This window comes from Desmodus rotundus, chromosome 6, assembly GCF_022682495.2.
Source record: "Desmodus rotundus isolate HL8 chromosome 6, HLdesRot8A.1, whole genome shotgun sequence".
Classification (NCBI taxonomy): Eukaryota; Metazoa; Chordata; class Mammalia; order Chiroptera; family Phyllostomidae; genus Desmodus; species Desmodus rotundus.
Genome location: NC_071392.1, coordinates 66236175 through 66252634, shown reverse-complemented (window position 1 = coordinate 66252634; position 16460 = coordinate 66236175). Strand labels below are relative to the sequence as shown.

At 38.5% G+C, this 16460-nt stretch overlaps 1 pseudogene; it reads left to right on the top strand.

The window, feature by feature from the left end:
* The first annotated feature begins 4703 nt into the window (after positions 1–4703).
* LOC112300485 (mRNA (2'-O-methyladenosine-N(6)-)-methyltransferase pseudogene) overlaps positions 4704–16460 on the top strand; it is a 56469-nt pseudogene continuing 44712 nt past the window's right edge.

Genomic DNA, 16460 nt, shown 5'->3' with positions numbered 1-16460 from the left:
GAAGCCTGGGAGGAGTACAGTGTCAGGAAGAGTGGTGAATGGCACAACTACTCCCCTTTCTGCACCCTGGCTTCCTGACTTCCTGACTGTGGCTGGGACTTTAGGATAGGTCGAGTAAACAGTTCTCCTAGGCAAGGGACCTGGAGGCAGAAGGTGACACAATCCCCCATATCCTCACTCCCCTTCTGTCCAGAGGAAGTTGAAGGAGCTAGCAGGGCAGGCATCTGAACCAGGATGGACCAGTGGGGTTGGGGAAGCTGGTATCAAGCAACGATCTTGGTTGAATCTTGGTATATGAAGGGTGCCTTCCCTCCCTCCTGCCAGTCCCATATCCTGGTCCTGGCTTCCTTCTCTAAAGAAAGTGTCTGTTCCATGACCTTCCTTTTCACTCCTCTCACTTCCAGAGCTGTTCTCACTCATCCTAATCTCCGGGAAACATGCACTAAATTAAAAAGCAAGTTAATAAGCCCCTCCACCCATATACCCACCAGTCCTAGCTCCTCCTTCTGCTCCCCAAAAAGCCTCAAAAAAACCCCCATGTCCATGAAAAAAAAAACTAAAATTTAAAACATGCAATACCAGACTATTCAGTTAAGGGCACTGAACTCTTTTCCCTTAGAAAGACAAATAAAAAAATGACAATATCCAACACATACTAGCCATCCAGTGTGAATGAATAAAAATTATATATATTTTTAATCAGATCAGCAAAAAAATTTTTTGTGCTTCAGAATGGTAGTAATTAATTTACATGCTCTGTGAGGTGAAAAAGGTTGAAAATTGCTCTCCTATGATAATCTTTCAGTATTATATAGATGACAGATAAGGCTTGGGCTACAAATTTGTCACTGGCATTTAAAAAAATCATTGGCATGTGATTATGAAGTATATCTAGAATTGAGAACTTTTGACTGTAACCTTGTAAAGATGCAGAAGAACAAATGAAAATTTATAATGAGGAATAATCGAAGTCTTGTGATGACTTATTAATTTATATTGTAACTTAATCTTCAGTATTATTCTATCAAACATTCCACTTTTCTACTAGTATCAAAATTTATATTCTAACTATGAAAAAGCTTCTAAGATGAAGTCAGACCTTCTACCCTAACGTATACATCATTTTGATCAGATAAAGAAGCCCACAACATTGAGACAATGAAGCAGTCAGTGACTGCAAGGATCCCTGTAGCATGACCCTGCCCAGATTTTGGAGGTGTCTAGTGGCTCAGTTGATACACTGGCTTCTCTCAGCTGTGGTATTTAAGCCATCACCTTGCAAATGGAAACCCACCCAGGGCATAAGCTGATTCAGCCTGAAAAAACCTCATGTAATTTAAGAAAAGCTAATTTTCTAAATGAAATTTAAAATGTATTTTCCTTTACCAAACCTGATATATTTGGAGAAAGACTCAGAACAACTTTGATTATAAACATTAAGTAAGATACTTTAGGTAATTTTTTCAGGAAAGGTCTTGATATGGAATGAATATCCTAACAGTTGCAGGCATCTCCATCCTATTTCACCTCCTCCTGAAGGGGGAAACTAAAACAACAACAAATCCAACCCTTGCTAAATGCACTGATGCCTTCTTTCCTTACAGATTTATATCTTTTTTTTAACATGATCATAACCAACACCTTGTAATTCCTACTACTGTATCACAGGTCAGAATCAGCTCCTCTGTGATTATTAACACCTACGACTGAGCTCAATCAGCCACCTACCATGCGGTACAATAATGAAAATTTCTAGTCACTGATCTGCATGGCTCTCTGTGGGATTATAAGCTTTTCTTCAACCCTAACAAAACCTTTTTCTTCTTTACCTCATCACCTTGCCAAGACATAAGACACATAAATTTTGGGAAATTTATGATTTATAATGCTATGAGAAAAAGAAAAATATCTGGATTGCATGTCAATCATAATTCAATTTAAAATATAAAATAAATATAGAAACATAAACAGCTTTAGACACAGAACAAAGTTAGATGGCTTTTTTCCAATGTGATCTGTGAAACCTAAAGAACAACCTGAAGATCTAGCCTAAAGATTGTGTGAAGGATATCCCATTTCTAATGATTACAGGTGTTTTTACAGTCTCATGTCAGTATATTATAGGTGAGTGTTAAATATAACCTACCACCTCCCATTACTTTTGCTTTCTATTAGTGTATTTGCACACAATTTATTGCATATCACTTAAGGGGAATATGTTGTCATCTTTAGGGTATCCTACTTCATATCATGGTTCTCAAAATATGAAAAGGTAGGAAGTGAATATAATTTAATTTCATAAAATATTTTACATGGAAGATGATTTGAGGTAATATTTGAGACATACTGTCTTCTGAAAACACATATACCATTATCTTTTAAACTATATGTACTTATATATGCATAAGCACACATTTTCACCTTTACAAGAACACTTAGAAGTGTGACTGTCATCTCTAGAAATACCAATCTACCACTTACTAGTTTGATTTTTCTTACCACCTATCTATCCTTTCTTTCTAATATCTTTCATAAATGCCTCCTCATGCTGTTTCCTTGGGTCTAACTTTTCATTGTCTTCAACCTCTCTCAATATGAGCTCCAGGAAATGTATATTCAATAGTTTAATTTCATACAAATTTTGATTGTTTTCTCTGGTCCCCATTAACAAACTCAGTTGTAAGACAAGCAGGACAACATGTCTCCCCTCCATCATATTTTGTGAATAATGGCATTTTGGTTCATCACTTTGGGACCTGTCTTCCAACATCTAAAGCTCTCCAAATGCCAGATACTCATGCTCAGATACTTTCATATTTCAAAAAAAGTTATTCAGCTTTTCTACACACACAATGACTTCTTTCTTCCTCTGTTAAAACTATGCTTTAAATATTTTAATGCATTTTAAGTTATTAACAGACCTATATCTACCATAATCCAGTTGGCTCACATTTAGGCATCTTTTCAGTTTCCACATTACTTTACATTACAATTGTGGCCATATTATAACATTCTATATTATTATCTTATTTCACAATAAAATGTAGTTTTAGCAGGTTTCACAGTATTACCATTAAATTTTTCTAACATTCTCTTTCTTGTTTCAGGAAAAACTTTTCTAGCATAAGTCAATTTTCTATTAGGTGAAAATAATATGGTCTCATCATAAGAATGTTTATAATTGCAAATAAAATAGAGTAGACCTGGTTTCCCATTTGAGAATGGGAAGACAAATGATAAGACTGTTGTCCCTCGATGCAATAAGCCCTGGAAAACTCTGAAGTTAGTAGTCACTAGAGGCTTGTATTTTGCTTCTTTAAATCCAAACAGATGGAAATTTCAACAACTAGCCCAAATGGTTTAACTATCTCTTATTTTCCCCTCAGTAAAATGACAAACAATATTCAGATATTACCAGCTTTTCAACTCTGTTAAGATAGGATTCATTGGTGGTCCCAACTGTTCTAGATCACAAGTTGACAGATCACAACTTGTTGGTTACAGTGGCTGAATACAGACAGATTTTTGCCTGCAGTGTATAGTAAAACAGTCAGGTTTGACCATGGGAGGGCTACAGAAAATAGTTGCTCCATTACCCTTTTAATGTACCCTCTGGGCAGAAATTGGGGGCACTTATTAGATTCCTGTTATAATATTCTTGACTCTGTTTGGACACTGACAGCAAAACTTCTTCCTATTCAATAGTAGAAGTCTAAAACATCTGGCAATATAATCATAAACAAAGGTGTTTTGTTTGTGTTTTTCAATAAGATCTGCTCTTCCTATCTTCTGAGAAAACAAACTATATTAGTTTTCTACTGTTGCATAAGGAATTACCACAAACTTGGCAGCTTAAGATAAAGCCCATTTATTATCTTATAGTTCTAGGATGAGAAGTCTTGGTGGGCTCAGCCAGGTTCTTTGATTAGGTCTCACTAGATGAAAACAAGTTTTCTGCAAGTATTGACTCTTATGTAGAGGCTCAGGAAGAATTTACTCCCAAGCTCATTCTGGTTGTTGCAAGAATTCAGTCTCTTGTAAATGTAGGACTCTTTCATTTCTGGCTATTGGCCAGAAGACACTCAGCTTCTAAAAGATTACTGACATTCCTTGGCATATGCAGAGGAAACTTGCTGCTTTTAAAGGATGTATATGATTGACGATGATATGATCTGATATGTAAAAACCCTGAAGACTCCACCAGAATTTGTTAGAACTTTTGAGTTCAGTGAAGTTGCAAATACAAAATCAATTATCAAATTCACAGTGTATATATACAGGAATAGTGAACTATATGAAAAGTAAATTAAGAAAAGCCCATTTATAATAGCATTCATAAATTAAATTAAAGTCTTCGAGATTAAAAAAATTAACCAAAAGTGAAAGATTTGCACAGTGTAAATGATGAAACAGATCAAGGTAATTAAAGAACACAATTAGAAAGACTTCCCATTCTCATGGATTTGAAGAATGTTATTAAAATGTCCATAATGTGGGTCAAGATGGAGGAATAGGTAGACACACTGCGCTTCCTCGCACAACCAAAAGTAGGACAACAACAATTTAAAAACAAAAAACAACCAGAACTGACAGAAAATCGAACCACTCGGAAGTCCGACAACCAAGGAGATAAAGAAGAAACATTCATCCAGACTGGTAGGAGGGGTGGAGATGGGCAGCCAGGGCAGACAGAACTAGCAGCAATGCGGCTGGACCCAGAGATGTGGTGGATTGTGGAACAAATAGGGCAGTCAGTGAGACCACTAGCAGACCCTGTGGCCCCACATTCGTGCATAGATAAACCAGAACAGCAGGGGAGCGAAACAGACTGTGCAACACGGGGCTCCAGCTCCGGGAAATAAAGCCTCAAACCTCTGATTGAAAACACCCATGGGGGTTGAAGTGGCAGCAGGAGAAACTCCCAGCCACACAGGGGAGTTCATTGGAGAGACTCACAGGGTCATAGAGCGTGCATAAGCCCACCCACTCGGGAATCAGCACTAGAGGGGCCCAGTTTGATTGTGGGTAGTGGAGGGAGTCACTGAAATCCAGCAGAGAGTGAAGAAGGTGCCATTGCTCCCTCTCAGCCCCTCCCCCATGTACAGCATCACAGAGCAGCGACCAGCTTCACCCCACCCAGGTGAACACCTAAGGCTCTGCCCCTTTAAGTAAGAGGTGCACCAAGACAAAAACAATGGCCCAAATGAAAGAACAAATCAAAGCTCCAGAAATAATACAGCTAAGCAAAGAAGAGATAGCCAACCTATCAGATGCACAGTTCAAAACAGTGGTACTTAGGATGCTCACAGAATTGGTTGAATCTGGTCAAAAATTAGATGAAAAAAATGAAAAAATGTTAAGAGAAACAGAGGAAAATGTACAGGGAACCAATAGTGATGGGAAGGAAACTGGGACTCAAATCAACAGTGTGGACCAGAAGGAAGAAAGAAACATCCAACCAGAAAAGAATGAAGAAACAAGAATTTGGAAAAATGAGGAGAGGCTTAGAACCTCCAGGACATCTTTAAACATTCAAACATCTGAATTATAGGTATACCAGAAGGAGAAGAGGAAGAACAAAAAATTGAAAACTTATTGGAACAAATAATGAAGAACTTCTCCAGTCTGGCAAAGGAAATAGACTTCCAGGAAGTCCAGGAAGCTCAGAGAGTCCCAAAGAAGCTGGACCCAAGGAGGAACACACCAAGGGACATCATAATTACATCAGCCAAAATTCAAGATAAGTAGAGAATCTTAGAAGCAGTAAGAGATAAGGACACAGTTACCTACAAAGGAGTTCCCATAAGACTGTCAGCTGACTTCTTAAAGGAGACCTTACAGGCAAGAAGGGATGGCAAGAAGTATTCAAAGTCATGAAAGGCAAGGACCTACATCCAAGATTACTCTATCCAGCAAAGCTATCATTTAGAATGGAAGGGCAGATAAAGTGCTTCTCAGATAAGGTCAAGTTCAAGGAGTTCATCATCACCAAGCCCTTATTGTGTGAAATGTGAAAGGGATTTATCTAAGAAAAAGAAGATCAAAAATATGAACAGTAAAAATGACAGAAAACTCACAGTTGTTAACAATCACACCTAAAATCAAAACAAAAGCAAACTAAGGAAACAACTAGAACAGGAACAGAACCACAGAAATGAAGATCACATGGAGGGTTATCAACAGGGGAGTGGGAGGGGGAGAGAGGGGGGAAAGGTACAGAGAATAAGTAGCATAAATGGTAGGTAGAAAATAGACACGGGGAGGGTAAGAATAGTGTAGGAAATGTAGAAGCCAAAGAACTTATAAGTATGACCCATGGACATGAACTATAGGGGGGGAATGTGGGAGGGAGGGGGTGGGCGGGATGGAATTTGTGAAGGGGTGGAAATGGGACAGCTGTCAATAAATGTATTCAATAAATTAATAAATAAACAAAAGTCCATAATGCCCTAATTAATCCACAAATGCAATGTATACCTTATCAAAATCCATGGTATTTCCCAAATAACCATAAAATAATCCTAAAATTCATATAGAATCACAAAAGACCCTGCATATCCAAAGAATTCTTTCCCTATCTCTGTCCAATTCTATTTACTTATCATTTTCAATTACATAAACATATTTTACAGAATTATAGGACTGGAAAAGAACCTTCAAGTTAACTTTTTGTTGATTAAAAACACAGTAAGAATAAAAAGAGTGATAAATACTGATCAATGCACATATGGAAGGAAAGTCCTAAGAAATGGAGATGCATAATGTGATAGTAACATGGCAGAACTTTAAAATTTATACAGCAATCTATTGCATATTATTTCATTTGGTTCTTATCACAATCTACATCATTACTATTATTTTTCCCATTTTACATGTTAAATTTCATGTGACTTCAGTTAAAAAATATTCTAAGTGTAGTATGGTTAATAAGTATTCTGTTGTCTTGCTCTTATAACACTATCAATAAATCCCAACTATTGGTAAAAGAAAAACAATAAAAAGAGAGTACAAAAGAAAGAAAATAATTGTAAATATTTTTGATATTAGTATTAAATTGTAATAGCATTAGAATATTCCAAGTAATGATTTTCAACAGGTGATAATATGGTGGCTTCTTTCTACTGACATGTTTGAATTCATTTTTGTCATTATAATTTGAAAGTAATCTATACATTAATTTACATATTATCTAAAATGTGATTGTATGTTCATATGGAAAAATAAATTATGAAAAAGTAAAAAAAAGCACAAAAGTTTCAATGACCAAAATACATTAAGAATCAATAGACTATAGGCAATTCCGTAAAATAGATCAAAGTCATAGCTATCATTCAGCAGTTGTCTAGAAGTTCTATTCAAAATAATAAGATTTTTTTCTTTTTTTATTGTTGTTCAAATACAGTTGTCTCCATTTTCCCTCCACTACTCTCCCCTGCCCCACCCACCCCCAGTCCTTCTCCCCTTTGGCCTGTCCATGGGTTCCCAACACATACTCCTTGACGCCCCTTCCCTTTCTTTCCTCTGTTATCCCCCTTCCCCCTCCCCTCTGGTTACTGTCAGTTTGTTCTTTATTTCAATCTTTCTGGCAATATTTTGCTTGCTTGCTTGTTAGATGTTCGGTTTGTTTAAAGCCTGAGTTTACTCACCCGTGTACTTTCACATCCTCTTTCCATAGCCGTGCAGCCTTAGCAGCCGACAGCCATGCTGACTCCAACATATTCCTAGATGTAGCAGTGCCACTGGAGCAGGTGGAAACAAACTGAGCTGCCTGGATGGGGACTGCGACTGCTTAGCAGCTGCCTGCATGCTCCATAGAACTGGGCTTTAATATGAAACAGAAACTCCGGACACTGGCTTTTGTTTTGGCCTTGCTGAAGACATGGTTGGGCTTTTTCCATGGCAGGATGGGCAGAGATGAAACACTGGAAACCCAGGGGAAGATTTCCATCCAAATAAATCTTTGCAGAATCACACAATTTCCCATGTGTGGGTCTGATTTCTACCGACAACAGCTCCTGCCATCAAAATGCTTCCTGATTTTCCCACTGTCCTTCTTTTTGCTGACTGTCTAGTTTTAATAAAGGCATCAAGATTCTAAGAAGAAGCAATCACATGTCAGATATTTGTAATGAATTTTAAAAGTTAAGATCTTTATCTGGGTATGTGAAATTCAAGCAACTTTGAGGGAGCAAAATGATACAGTGTTGGAGACCACAACAATAGAGGCAAAATTGACCTTGGTGCTCTTCCTGGAGATGGAGAAGTGATGAGAGCCATCAGTGGTAAAATGTCTCTGCACAAGGCATTGTTCAACCTTGGCTGGACTCCAGGTTGTGATGTATAGCTCCTTAAAGTCCTTTTCTTCAGGCTTGGGCAGGTAAATCCAGCCAGCATTGAAAGCAACCATCAGCAGTATGGGCACCAGCAGGAAGACCCAAGGCTGTGAGCCTATCTGCCACCCCAGCCTTCAGAAGACCCAGAAGAGCAGAGCCTCCAGGCAGTTGATATAGCCATAGCACCTCTAAGACACTTCAATTAAAAACTGACATATTCAGAGAATCCCAGCTTAGTGACACCAGGGGAGAAGGTGACTCCTGCTCCATCACTCCTAGCTCAGTTTCCTGTTCCTAACTTGACTCTAATGCTAGGTGTGGCAATGCCTTCAGAACTGAGTATGGGTCAACACTAGATGTATTGAAACTCATCTCTGGGGAAAGGCCATGTTCTCCAACAGCACAGCATAAAATCCCAGAGCTGCTGTGGAGCTTTCACTGGGAAGCAGGTCATGACGCCTAGGCCCGATGTGTCTGTGGCGGGTCTGTCCTCTCAGGAGTTCAGCTACTCATGTTAGCCACCATCTAACAGCACTACTCCCAGGGACTCCCAACTTTGGCTCCTCAGGGAGAGAGGACTGATTTGTTGTTGTTGTTGTTTTTTAATTGAATTTATGGCTTCTGAGATGCCATTGCTACTAACTGTCACTGCTAACTATCACCACTAACTGTCTAATGCTAAAGTATTCCCACTTCCACTTCTAGCCTTTATGTTTCTGCTCCTGACTGGGCCTGCTCCAGGACTGCACCTTGGCACTCACTGCCAGTGAAATCAGTGGTGGTGGCAGAGGCACCATTGACAGGACTGGAAGTGTCTTCCTTCCATCTAGTAGCAACTAGGTGATGCCATGGGGGTGGAATAGGAGAGTGTTGTGTTACTTGGGGAGGCTGTAGCTGTCAAATTGGAGATGATGTGAGTCTTTCTACAGGCCTTCCCCCTGCCTATGTGGGACCTTGTAATGTGGAGCCTAACCAGATGGAGATAAAACCCACTGTAGTGCTAGCATTACAGACCCCAGAGGTTCTCGTGTGTGTGCTGAGGTGGCCAGTGAGAATCACAGCAGCCCCTGAAATGAACTGCCCTTGCTGAGTCACTCCCCAGACATTTCCAATCAGAGCCAGCCCTATTCTCCAAAGCCCATCCTCCTGGTGCAGGACACCCCAGATAAGCTTGTGTGTGTGGACTGGGTGAAGTGCTGGAGCAGGAGGGATCTGTATATCCAGACCAACGTTGTCATCAAGAACCAAGGTCCTTCAGAGTTGTGCCCTCCACATCCCAAGTTGTACCTGCTCATCCTGAAGCTTTGGCAGCACTTCCAGGATCTACGGCAGCAGCAAAAGGGCATTAAACCCTCTTGGGAATCTTTCAACTGATGGATGCTGGAGCACAAGGTCATGGACCAAGGCTTTGAACCTTTGTTGCTACACAACTGTGAACCAGTCAGATCACCTTCTGTGTTTTGCAAAACTGTAAATGACATTCCTATTAGATTATCCAGAATTAAGTTTAGGTAGAAAACCAAGTGCTTGCTCTTTAAATATGCAGAGGCTGCCAAGTGGCTCATTGAGTATTGGAGTGTGTACCCTTAGCAAGAAGATGGTCAAGTGGAATGTAGAGAACACGTTCCACTGGCTACAGAAGAACCACTAAAGCTCCAAGGAGGAAAACATGAATCACCTGGTGCATCTGCAGAAACAGTGTGCCCAACCCCCATGTCTTGGTTCCAGCCAAAGGTTCCATGGAGGGCATTTGCTGTAAGATCTACCACATCCCCCTGGAGTACATAAAATGGATCCAAAAGAGATCCTTTGCCATCCCCTAGAGGGTTCAGGCCACAGAGGTGGAGCCCTACCTGCTCCCCAAGACTGCTGGCTGTGTCTGCACCCCCCCATGCCCAGCATGGAGATGCATTTAGTATAAGTGATAGATGGTCAAGGTGAGCCACAACTACTTTAGTGAGCTATGGCTCCTTTACCACTACAGCTGCATTGATGACTCTGCCTTTGAAAGGTTCCATCCTCAAGTATGGTGTCTTCTCTGATGGTACCAGACAATGTTTGGCGTGCACCTCTGCAAGAGGATGGGTTGCAGGGATCACTGAAGGTGCATATCTTCGAGGCCCTCCACTGACTCTGGCATAAACTTTGAATGTTTTGCCTAGACACTTGATTGCTATTTCTGCCAATACTGCTCTACCTTCCACGACACAGATACTTTTGCTCCCACAGGACCTGCCTGGACTTCTCCCCACTGAGTGGTTCCTTTGAGGTCAACCCTCCATTTTGCACAATAGTAGGTGTTTATGTCTCCAGTTTTAAAAGGAACAAAGAGACAGGAAACATGCTGGAACTATTCAGTGACAGAGAGGATAAGGTAGGAGGAAAAGGTAATTGAAAAATAATAAATTTGGAGGTAGAGGGAGGAGGAGGAAGCTCAGAGTAGATTTTAGCAACACAGAAATGAGGGAATCAAAGCCCCCACCGAAAAGAAGGCTCACTCTATGCACTCTTTCTATACTCTAACCTCCTAACATGAAGTGTTTGTGGCACATTGAAAATGGGGAATGTGGTAGTATGTGACATTGTATGATGTTCTAGACTCTGAATGAAGAAGAAGCTACTGCTAAGCTGTAAGGACATTAAAACTTCAAATCTGCTTAACAAAAAAAAAAAAATGACAGCTAAGAAATAAACCTCACAGTGCCCAAGTATAGTATGCCCAAGAGAGCTCTAACCTGTACTTACATGCTATGATGTGTTCCAAGGTTATATTTCTTTAGTGCCAAAACGTATTGTATACTGAGTGAGCTTCACTTAGGTCTCACCAACCCACTAAATGTGATCATTTAAAATTCTCTAGTCTGTAGCAGTAATGAAGACAGGGGATTTTTCCCTGGGACCCAACTGGCTTTTTAAAAGTACCCAACCAGCACTTTTAGGCACTACGCTGGTGAACATACTTCTCAATAATTTCAGTCTACTATAATTGATGATACTAGATAATAAAAACTATATTTAAGTGAATCAAGCAACAGTAGACATGAACATTTTAAGTTTTAGAATTCAGTGCATAGAGGAGGAGACAAGTGGGTAGAATACATAACATCATTGCACACACTAGATTAGGGGAAATTATTGTGATTTGAGAAAGTCAATGGTGGAGAAACATTTAAAGCTACATGTGCAAGTGTGAGGACAGCTGTGACAGTAGGTAATGGATGCAATAAAGGCTCTAATCACCTCCAAGCCTTAATGTTCTGTCCTGTTCCCTAAAGGTTTTCTTTTAATAGTATTATTGGGTAATGCAAGTGTATAATTTGATGATTTGATGTATGTATATATATCTGTAAAAACATCGCTGTAATCACAAAAGTGGGCATATCCCCAAAGTTTCCTTGTACCCTCCCTCCTGCTCACCTCTAATATGTTTTCATAGAGTTATTCATACCATTTGCTTCTAACCAATGTAATGTCTGCAGAGTTTCCAGTGAGAGCCCCTTTTACATTATTTCTTTTAAGATGTTATTTATTTATTTTTAGAGGGGAAGGGAGGGAGAAAGAGAAGGAGAGAAACATCAATGTGTTTGCCTCTCATCAATGTGTTTCTATCCCCCACTGGGGACAATTATAGTTATAAAGCCACTACAATTAGAATAGTATGGAACCAAGGCAGGGATAGATAGATTAATAGAACAGAATAGAATCCAGAAATATATTCTTTTATATATGGGAATTTAGTATATGTTAAAGTTAGCATTTCAAGTTAATGAGGAAAGGAAGGCATTACATACTTAATAATTGATGTTAAGTTACATCTCTTTCTACAACCTCAACAAAATTATAACTAAATTACAGAACAACCATCATTGGATATCACCTGAAGACTAGCTGAACAGAAGTCCTATAACAAAGGATATAAAGAAGAAGTCACATCAACACTGGTAGGAGGGATGCAGATGCCGAAGGGCAGGCCCCAAACCCATGGAAAGATAAAAGGTGGTTAAGAATCTGGAGTGTTGGATTCATTAACTCTTGTAGATGGTAATTTAATTTTTAATGACTACATTTAGCCAAGTCTTAATGGCTAATAAGAAGCTCCCAAGATTTCACTGTTTTTACTAAAAATACTCAGTAGAGAGTGTGGTGGAAGTAATGCCTGCTTGAGTGTGGTTGGCAAGGTAATAATATGGGTATAATAATTTAGAGTTTTAATTTGAACATTTCACCTAAAATGTATGTGGTATACTTGAGTGTGATATTGTTATGTTACAGAATTACATACTTATGATTTTGTAATAAAGGACTTTGTAATAAAAAAAGGGGGGAAAGAGAATCTGGAGGGTTGGGCAAGGGAAACAAAAGAAAAAAATAAACAAATACGACTACATCAAACTTTTTGCACAGCAAAGGAAATCAACAAAATGAAAATACAACTTAATGAATGTGGGAAGATATTTGCCAATAATGCATTTGTTAATATTCAGACTGTATTAAAAACTCATACAACTCAACACACATAAAAACAAACAATACGATTAAAAATGGGCAGAAGACTTGAATAGACAATTCTCCAAAGAAGAAGGCATAGGGAAGACCAATAGACATATGAAAAGATGCTAATGTCACTAATCGTCAGAGAAAAGCAAATTAAAACCACAATGAGATATCACCTCACACCTGTTGGAATAGTAATCATTAATAATTACACAAATAGCAAGTGTAGGTAAGGATGTAGAGAAAGGGAACCCTCATGCACTGTTGGTGGAAATGCAGATTGGTGCAGCCACTGTAGAAAACAGTATGGAGTTACCTCAAAAAATTAAAAATGGGACTGCCTTATGACCCATTGATTCCATTTCTGGGAATTTATCCAAAGAAACCCCAAACATTAATTCAAAAGAATATATACATCTCTATGTTCATTATAGCATAGTTTACAATAACCAAGATTTGGAAGCAGCCCATATGTCCATTGCTAAATCAGTGGGTAAAGAAGCTGTGATACATTTACACAATGTAATACTACTTGATTGTAAAAAAAGAAGGAGCTTTTGCTCTTCGCAACAGCATGGATGGACCTGGAAAGCATTATGCTAAGTGACATAAACCAGTTAAAGAAAGACAAATACCATTGATCTCATTCATATTTGGAATCTAATGAAGAAAATGAACTAACTGGCAAAATAGAGGCAGACTCATAGACAAAGAACAGGCTGACAGCTTCTGGGGGTGTCCTGGGTGGGGAGGGTAGAAGGACTGAACAACAAAGAAAAAAAAGAACTCATGTCACCAACAAAAGTATAGTGATTGCCAGGGGTGGGAGGTGGAAGAGAGTGTAGGGAGGATAAATGGTGATGAATGGAAGCTTGAATTGGGATGATGAACATACAGTACAGTGTACAGATAATGGTTTGTAGAATTGTGCACATGAAACCTGTACAATTTTGTTAACCAGTGTCATCCCAATAAAGTCTATTTTAAAAAAGCAAGTCTTAAAGGGAAAAAATCAAGATGTAATGAAGAGTATATTTGAGAATATACACATACAATGCATTATCTTCATTCTTTTTTAAATATATTTTGTTGATTATGCTATTATAGTTGTTCCATTTATTTTCCCCTTTATTACCCAAAACCCTGTACCTCCCCCCCTCATCATTGCCCCACCTTCATTCATGTCCATGCATCATACATACCAGTTCTTTGGATTCTCCATTTTCCATACTATTCTTAAACACCCTCTGCCTATTTTGTACCTACCATAAGAAGCGAGAATATGCTTATTCCCTGTACTTTTCCCCCCATTATCCCCCTCCTACTCCCCCTCCCTTCTAATTACCCTCCATGTGATCTCTATTTCTGTGAATTTGTTCCTCTTCTAGTTGTTTGCTTAGGTTCTCTTTTTATGTTTGTTTTTATAAGTTTGGTTGTTGATAGTTGTGAGTTTGTTGTCATTTTTTGTTCATATTTTTGATCTTCTTTTTCATTGATAAGTCCCATGTAACATTTCATATAATAAGGGCTTGATGACAATGAACTCCTTCAACTTGACCTTATCTGGGAAGCACTTTATCTGCCCTTCCATTATAAATGATAGTTTTGCTGGATAGAGTAATCTTGGATGTAGGTCCTTGCCTTTCATGACTTGGAATACTTCTCTCCAGCCCTTTCTTGCCTGCAAGGTTTTTTTTTCAGAAATCAGCTGATAATCTTATGGGAACTTCTTTGTTGCTAACGACTCCTTTGCTCTTGCTGCTTCTAAGATTCTCTCCTTCTGTTTAATCTTGTAATTATGATGTACCTGGGTGTGTGTTTCATTGGGTCCAACTTTTCTGGGTCTCTCTGAGCTTCTTGGACTTCCTGGGAGTCTATTTCTTTTGCCAGATTAGGGAAGTTCTCCTTCATTATGTTTTCAAATAAGTTTTCAATTTCTTGCTCTTCCTCTTCTCCTTCTGGCACCCTTATGATTTGGATGTTGAAATGTTTAAAGTTGTCCCAGATGTTCCTAAGCCTCTCCTCCTGTGTGTGTGTGTGTGTGTGTGTGTGTGTTTTGAATTCTTGTTTCTTCATTCTGTTCTGGTTGAATGTTTATTTCTGCCTTCTGGGCCAAAACATTGATTTGAGCCTCAGTTTCCTTCCCTTCATCGTTGTTCTCTGTACATTTTCTTTTATTTCACTTTTCATAGCCTTCACTTTTTCCTCTATTTTGTGACCATACTCAGCCATTTCTGTGAGCATCCTGATTACCAATGTTTTGAAATGTGCATCTGATAAGTTGGCTATCTCTTCATTGCTTAGTTGTATCTTTTCTGGAGCTTTGATCACGCTAAGTGAAATAAGCCAGGTGGTGAAAGACAAATACCACATGAGCTCACATATAAGTGGAACCTAATCAAAACAAGAACAACAACAACAACAACAACAAATGAACAAAATAGGATCAGAGACTTGGAAATAAAGAACAAACTGATAGTGACCAGAGGGGAGGAAGGTGGGGGATATAATGGGGAAAGGAGAGGAAAGGTCAAGTCAAGGAACATATATAAAGGATCCAATGGATGAAGTCAATGGTGGGGAAGATTGAAGGTGGAAGGTGGGTGTTGGGTAAGGCAGGGGACAGTATTGGAGAGCAAATGGGAAGAGCTGTAATTGAATAACAGTAAAAAATGTTTAAAAAATAGAAAAAGTGCAATATTTTATTAATAAAAAGTTAATTTAGACTACTATAATTATTAAAATATAAATTAATTTACATTTAGTTTTAATAAATTAAAGTAAAACTACAGATGTGTTTATTAATATATCTGAAATTATATGAAATAAAATCTTATCCAGAGGTGCTTTTATTCTCATATTCTATTTTCCTGCATTTGTTGGTCCAGATAACATTTCAGCACTGGCTTAATTTAATAAGTGTACTAGCAATTGCAGACCTTGTTTTATTCTGCTCAGATATTGGATACATATGAATAGAATCAGTTGTGGAAGAAAAAAACATACAAATGAATATTACAGAAATAGCTTCAAAGGAACAATTTGAATGTAATTTGTGCTTAACAAATTAATCTCCCTCTTCTGGGGTCTTGGGTCTTCCAGTTTCCCTGACCTCCACATCTGTATGCTGTTCTCAAACATAGTTTTTCTATTTTATCCAGAGTTTTAGATTTCTGACAATTTAGTATCAACTACTCCATCCTACTAGAAAGCAAAAGTCATCCTTTCTCAGCATTTTTACTATACAGTCATGTGCTACATAATGTTTCAGTCAATGATGGATAGCATACATGAGAGTGGTATATAGCATTATAGCATAGATGTGTGGTAGGCTAGTCCAGGTTTATGTAAGTACACTGTATGATGTTCATACAGTGATAGAATCAGCCAATGATCCACTTCTCAGAACATATCCCCATTGTTAAGCTGCACCTGACTATATTCCACTGTTTCTAACTTCTATTTTTATCATTGAAAACTCTGTTGGTGGCTATGATGGTGGCACACACTGCTATGCCTATCTCATAAACTTTATTTCACTCTTACTAGTAAGCATCCCAGTTTTGTTGAAAGTGCTCATTAAAAAATTTATCTATTCCAACATCTTTTCTGGTAAAGTTCAGCCATGTGACA